This window comes from Dermacentor andersoni, chromosome 9, assembly GCF_023375885.2.
Source record: "Dermacentor andersoni chromosome 9, qqDerAnde1_hic_scaffold, whole genome shotgun sequence".
Taxonomy (NCBI): domain Eukaryota; kingdom Metazoa; phylum Arthropoda; class Arachnida; order Ixodida; family Ixodidae; genus Dermacentor; species Dermacentor andersoni.
In genome coordinates this window covers 46,678,903-46,686,228 of record NC_092822.1, presented here as the reverse complement: position 1 = coordinate 46,686,228, position 7,326 = coordinate 46,678,903, and the positions used below count along the sequence as shown (strand labels likewise).

The following is a 7,326-nucleotide window of genomic DNA, read 5'->3' as shown; positions in this document are numbered from 1 at the left end:
ACAAACGGAGCGAAATAAGTCAAGGACCAGTATGTGGCGCTGCGTAGCGTCGTGTACCGGCGGCGGTCCTTTTTGAAGCGCACGCTTGCTACGCTATCCCTTTAGGCCTTCACAACGGCGGCTTTCGCCTTGAGCAGACGACGTTGAGAAAGTGAAACCAGAGCTTAGGCAAACAGCTGAGAGATGGCGCTAGCTAACAGCCTTGTGCCACCGTTGAGTAAAGTTTGAACACGAAAGAAAAACTTGCTTCATTCACCGCGTTGTAGGGAAGCTGCAGAGCCAGACGCAGGCAATCGTTTCGCGTACAATGTTTTGCCCACTTTAACGTGCTACTTGCCGCAATTTGCCGAGGAAAAATTACAATGAGACCTACATTTTGGGAACTTAGTGAAAGCGGAGTGCGCTGTCCGTTTTCCCGCTCTTTTTTTTTTCTTCCGTACTCTCCCTCCGACGCCGCGTTGTGTCGTGACGTCATGTTGTCGTCACGGACGTAGGCGGAGGATGAGGAGGTGGGGAGAGCGCGCGCCGCCGTTTATGGTGAAGTGTTGCATGCGCAGTTTTTATTCAGCCTGTCCCAACGGGGCGTGGAAGCGGCGCCGGCGGCGAAAGCGCGCATGCGTGGGGGGATCGGCGCCTGTGCACGGATGGCTGCTGGCCGTTCGCTCGCTGTGGTAGCGGGGAAGCGGCGCTTGCGGCGGCAGCGGTACTCGGCCGACGCATTTGGGAGACCGTGCGCGGCAGACTACGCGAGCACCGGCGACCGCTGCGGGATGGTCTAGCCTAGCGCCTGCGCGCGTTGCGAAGTTTGTCTGGGCCTGTGCGCGAGCGTCGAAGAGAAATTTCGATCGACTACGACCGTGCGAGCGCGCGTTTTTTCGTCTGCGAGGCGGTTGGGGCGCCCGAAAAGCGTCGTCTGCACACACCTGTTGCCAGGTGCCGGAGGGCGCGATCGTTCTATTGCGCGGAGGAGTGCGCGAGATTGCGCGGGACGCCCTGTGGTGTTTCCGTCTGCCAGCCACCGTGCGGAAGGATTGTGTCGTCTGGAACTTCTCTCAGGAGTTTTTCTGTCGTCTGCATCGGAGGAACAGCGTTTTGTCTAGCTTATTTTTCGGCACTCTTCTTTTGCTTCACCAAAAGTGAAACATTTGGAGCACAGTTTGTAGTGTTGGAAAGTCGGTGAACGTAGCGCACATCAATGATTGAAAGCTGTGGGAAAGACGTTCCATGAGACAGTGAAACAATTTCGTCCAGCATCCAGTGACGTTACGAAAAGACTGACTGAGAGCGGCTGACTGAAACGACAACTTCTACCTCCTCCGGACTTCACGACAGCGGGCTGCAGCTGCATCGTCGCTGAATCGGAATCAAGCTCATTGTACACTGTAAGTGGCGCACGTTGAATAGTTACACGTCATATGTCACTTTCGCGCGGTTGTCACCAAAATCACTCCGCGTAGGGTGTGGTGATCCCTACGATTACGTACGTCGGTTTCTCTCATGACGAAGAAGTGTTGGTGTGACATTTAAGGTACCGCCCTAATATAAAAGATCATCCCTAGTGACGGCCGGAGGCACGCCTATAAAAAGCAGACGAAATCTTTTAAGTTGTCTGGAGAACGTCACCTGCGATAGGCGGCAGCAGACGACATTTAGGGAAAACAAAGGACGCAAAACGCACGAATACAAATAAAAAAGGAAATACGACCCAAAGAAACGAACCTGCACTCACGATGCGTACAGCTGTCGCACGGAAAGATTGTTGTTCAGATGACGTCGGCTTCCAACAAACGACTTCTGCTTCCTTGTGCGAGAGGCTTCGCGCGATCGCCGTCTACAGATTTTGCGTCCACCGATCTGTGAAGCATAAACAGCAGCGGTCCAGTATAAGTTTCTTGAACGCGTGAAATACATGTTGACTTAGTAATCCTTACAGTTGTCCTTGATCACGACGAGTGCTCCGTTGAAACACTTCACCAAACTTTCACACTTACAGCATAGACTGCATGCGTGTCACGCTTAAAGGGACTATCCGATTCGTATTCCACTGTAAAATAATTTACACCCTAAAAAGTGAAAAAGGGTGTAAATGTGTCTAACTCACACCCTTAGGGTGTTATCTATACAACGCACACCCTAAGGGTGTGAGTTATAGACACATTTACACCTTTTTTCACTTTTTAGGGTGTAAAAGTGTATACAGCGCTGCTAACGACTCAAGCATTGTGTGAAAGTTTGCGTGTTATAGCTTCACGGGCACACACAACTATACGCATCGATATGTCACACCAGACGCTTCTTGCTTGCGCTATAACAATTTTAAAAAGTGCCTACGGCAGTCAGCGCAATTTTATTCCTTCAACTGATTTGTTCAAAACGCCGGAAACACTTGCACAATACATCGAAATGCGTTACTGAATAATTTAGAAAATTTCATTCAGTAAAATTTCGTGGTATTACTTACGGCACATATATGGCAATTTACGAATTGCAGCCGATGAAATTGCAAGGCACATTCCCCCATGGAACGAAAACTTAGAACGGTACCGGTTGCGCGATATTAAAGGCGCAGTGTTACAATTATTTTTAAACAAACCGCCGTTGTATGTCTTGAAGCGCAAAAATAACTGTGACGCCGATGTATTGCGTCGCAGACTTCGGGAGTGAATATCTATAGTGTCATCCTGAAAATTCGTTCCAAGCGAACACCCCTTCCCAACTCATAGGCTACGGTTCCTATATTGCAATATGTGCTGTAAACTTGGCTCACAACTTTAATAGTGAAATTGTGCTATGTGGCACAGGTAACTTCAAAAAAAAAATTATGTATATAGCTAAAAAAGAAACTGGTATATATCTGTTCTGACTATTAAGATGGCGCACGTCAACCAAACTTCGAGCGGCGGTATCGACTGTGACTGCGACTGCGACTACGGATGTGTCTTGGCTAGTTGATGTTCCCGGCTTCACTTGCCGCGCTACGCACTGTAAAATAATTTACACCCTTAAATGTGAATGTGTCTACAATTCACACCCTTACATTCCTTTTTGGCGTAAGAGAGTGAGTTATAAACATATATACACCCTTATTCACTTCTTTCTTTATTATAAGGGCGCAAATCATTTTACAGTGCAACCGAAGTTTGATGGATCTTTCACTTTCTCGTCCATGGCCGCGATTGGCGCCAATAAACACTCCGTAGGTCAGGGTTATAAATACGTGCACACAAATACCCGAGGAAATTGAACGAAGGAGCAGCCTTAACAGTATAGCTCAAATGGTAGAGCAACACACATGACGCATGCGGAAGCACTTGCCTTCGTCTTGCCTGCCTGTGTGCCTTGTCTTTTGTTTGCTTTAACTTTTTCCTCTCCAGCGGAAGCGCGCATTCGGCTTGTGCGGGTGGCAAGTTGATTCTTCCTTTGTTAATAATGCGAAGTTTATCGCAAATTTAGAGCTCATCTAGGATCGATTCTATGGTTCAGCAAGTTAAACGAATGCCGATTTCCTTCAGTGTTTCGTTAAGTTCGTTGTCTATATTATTTCTGTTATAAATCGAACCCCCCCACCCCTCCCCCTTAGCTCTTCTCGCTGATTTCTGGTAACTCAAGGCACAATGGTATATTTCGCTTAGGAGAAGAAGAAGAAAAAAAAGTGAACGGACAACAGAAATCTGCTACTTGAGAGCACAACGCAAATGTGAATTAAGACGCAAACAGCGACAAAGCTCTCAAATACCGCAGTCCCCCTCTGACGTCACGAATTTCGTCAATGACCGACCCCGAGGATGGTTAAGACTCCATTCTGCGTAAGCAAGGATATTTAGCTGGCCGAAACAGTATACTCAAGTGGGTAGAAAGTTTAAGCTCTATGCGGAAGGAAGGGGTTCACGCACAGCGACATTTTACATTATATATATATATATATATATATATATATATATATATATTATATATATATATATATATATATATATATATATCGCAAAATATGGGACGTCAAGCAATGACGTGTTCACTGTCATATATATCTCGGCCAAGTTCACCTTCAAGCAGCTGCTTTCTCCGCTACTAGTTCATATCTTTCCGCGCAGAATAAATTCAGAAGACGTTGTAAAGAAGCGACGTGGGCAGTATAGACTGATTTAATGTCTGCCCATATGATAATTAATTTAGGCTCAGCGACGAAGAACGTAGCCGGAATGACTTATGGAATAACGTAGTAGAACGAACGCATACTTTAGAAGGTCGTTCACTCTGTACCTGAACTTAACACGAGGCTGCAATTAGCAGTTACCTTCTAACTAGAGCTAGAGCTTAACATATGATAGGAAGTTACCAGAACTCGCAGGCGCTATCGTCAGGAATTCGATACCACGTGACGTCAAACAAACGCAGACTTATTCATTGACGCATTAAAATTTTTTATTTCGGAATTAATACTCGCCTTCATGTTAAATATAATCATTAGTTGACATATGCCAAAGAACAAGTCAGCTCACAAACAACTTTTCTTAATGTTCTACGTTTGTTGTATTGAAAAACGTTGACGCAAGCAGCGTAGTAATAAGTATCAACGCCGGATCCGGGCATCGCTATCATGGCTATTGGTTCAAACAAAGTTTCGCGTGGTCTGTCGTAATTTTGTGTTGCTTTAAGTAAAACTTTGCACCTTAGAAGAGTGGAAACAGTAACACAACGTCCGGAATGCTAAAAATCTTACTCATTTCAAAAGATGCCGGTCAATCACCATCGGTTTCGATGACGGTTGTTGTGCTAAGACATATCGTCTCCGCATACGGCCGCCGAAGAAACCACTGACATCTCTCTTTCTGCGGCCAGACGATGAACAAACTGATCAGCACTGGCACGCTAGCGTGTACTTTTGAATGCATTTGCTGTGGCCGCACTCTGCCTTTAGCGTGCTCGAGGACGAAAGACAGTCTGTAATGACTGGTTATAACGGCTCTCACCATACTTAACCCCCTCCCTGACGTCTTGTTATCATCGGACTGTTATCGCGGAAGTTACTTGCGTGATTTAACGAGTTCTGCATGAAGCGTGCTACGTGGAGAAAGCTTGCGACTTCCTTCTTCGGCCATGGCTATGAAAACCCAGTATACGCGTACTTTCTTTTTTTTTTCGCCCCTGTAGTCTGACAACAAGACAAGAGAAATCGTTATTTCCGGCAATGGGCCTTCGTGAAAGACAAGAACATATCGTGCGTAATGACGCGGTCCTTATCACGCTGTTCGATCGCACTTTTGTGGTCGCGAAACACCGGGTAATATAAAAGGCGTTATAGGCAAGCTGTAATACATAGCATGTATGCTTTAAGCTTCGGCTCCGTAGCTGCGGGAAGATATACTGCGGTGTCCTGTGCAGGAGGGCTTCGTTATTTTTTTTACGACGCCACAACACCGTCCGAGAGAAGGGCTTTAAAGCGCACGGAGTGTATATATACGACCGACGGAGACACAAGCTCTGCGCGCAACAGACTGCTCCAGAAGGTAATTATCGCCTACGATAGACAAAAACAAGCGGACGAAACGAAAAAAGAAAATTGAAAAGAATCATGAACTGGCAGAGCGTGCTTCGTCGGCTCGAAGTAGCGACTGCTTCTGACGGGCTAAGAGATGGCTTACAAATATATACATACACACACACACACACTTGAAGGTAAGGTGGGCATTAGAGGGAAGATTAACTGGTCCCGCTTTAACTACGCTTCTACGCCGCGAGAACTCCGGCAAGCTAGGAGTGCGTTTACTGCTATGGGAAGCGCTGGCTTTACTGTCAGTTCACTCCCTAACCTTCCTCCACCTGGAACAGTCGTCATCATCATCATGATCATCATCATCATCATCATAATCATCATCCTATTTTTATGTCCGCTGGGAAGTAAGAAGACCTCTCCCAGCGATCGCCAATTATCCCTGTCTTGCGCTATAGGTGATTGAAACGCGCCATAAATTTCCTAATTTTGTCACCCCACCTAATTTTCTGCCGGCCTCGACTGCGTTTCCCCTTCCTAGGCACCCATTCTGTAAATCCACTGGTCCGTCGTTTATCTGCCCTACGCATTACATAACCTGCCCTACTCCATTGTTCTTTTTTTTTTTTCGATGTCAACTATAGCATATCGGCTACATCCCTGTTTGCTCTGTGATCCACGTCGCTCTCTTCCCGTCTCTTGACTTTACGCCTAACAATTTTCGTTCCATCGCTTTTTTCGCGCTCTTTGACCTGTTCTCGAGCTTCCTTGCTAACCTCCCAGTTTCTGCCCCGTACGTTAGCATTGGCAGAACTCAATGATTGTGCACCTTGCTTTTCAACGACAGTGGTGAGTTTCCGGTCAGGATTTGGTAATCCACGCAGCGCGCACTACAACCCATTTTCATTCTTCAGTAAATTTCCTTCTCGTGATCACGGTCTCCTGTGAGTAATTGAACTAGATAAACGCGATGCTGCACGGAGAGGTTCACTGGCGATCATAAATTCTTGTTCCCTTGCCAGACTATTGAACACGATATTTGTGTTCTGTATGTTAATCTTCAATCCTACACTTACACTTTCACGGTGAAGGCGCTCAATCATTGCTTACGGCACATTGCTCGCGAGCTAGATACCGTCGAACGCCTTTATAACGAAGTGTTCGGTGCCTCTAAAATCATTCGTTCTACAGGTAACTTCGTTGTAAAAGGTCGCGCACCGCATAGCTCATAATAGAACCGGAACTGAATCATTTACTTCGTCATTCAGGTTATTTTGTTGCAGAGGTGCAGGTTATAGATGCCATGGACTCTTGTTGGAAGTCGGTTGCGTTGCAGGGGGGAGGGGATACACCGACTGTTAACCTCAGCGCGCACTGATTGGATAGCGCACGGAGCCGGTATTGGGCAGGCGCCAATCATCATCGCCGGCTCTCAAGCTCCGTCGAATTCAGCGCGCACTGAAACTGACAGTCCACTTGGTGGACACTCACACAATGCCCCCCCCCCCCCCCCCCCCCTGGTAATTACACGATCAGTCGCATCTCCCACTCTAGACAATGATAAATGTACTTCGGGGTCACATTGAACTGTAAGCGAACACAGTTTGTGACTCATAAGCCATCGCCACATACACGCAAGGGCTCCCCTTCCAAACTCCTTCACGCGAAACGTCACAGCCGTTCATGATGATTTCCCACTGCAAGACCTCGATTGTGCGAGAGAGACAGTGCTACGTCTATTCGGCGATGCAGCGACGCCGAAACCAGGTGAACGAGGCAAGAAAGCTGGGTCGTCGTAGTATAAGGCCTGGGCGACTGTAATGTGATAGCGTTAA

General features: G+C 46.9%; 1 protein-coding gene across 1 annotated transcript in view; it reads left to right on the top strand.

Moving 5' to 3' along the window:
- The first annotated feature begins 474 nt into the window (after positions 1–474).
- LOC126527965 (uncharacterized) overlaps positions 475–7,326 on the top strand; it is a 150,506-nt gene continuing 143,654 nt past the window's right edge. Inside the window, exon 1 of the mRNA XM_050175805.3 lies at positions 475–1,382. The gene's annotated coding sequence lies outside the window, so the exon portion shown is untranslated. The remainder of the gene's footprint in view (positions 1,383–7,326) is intronic.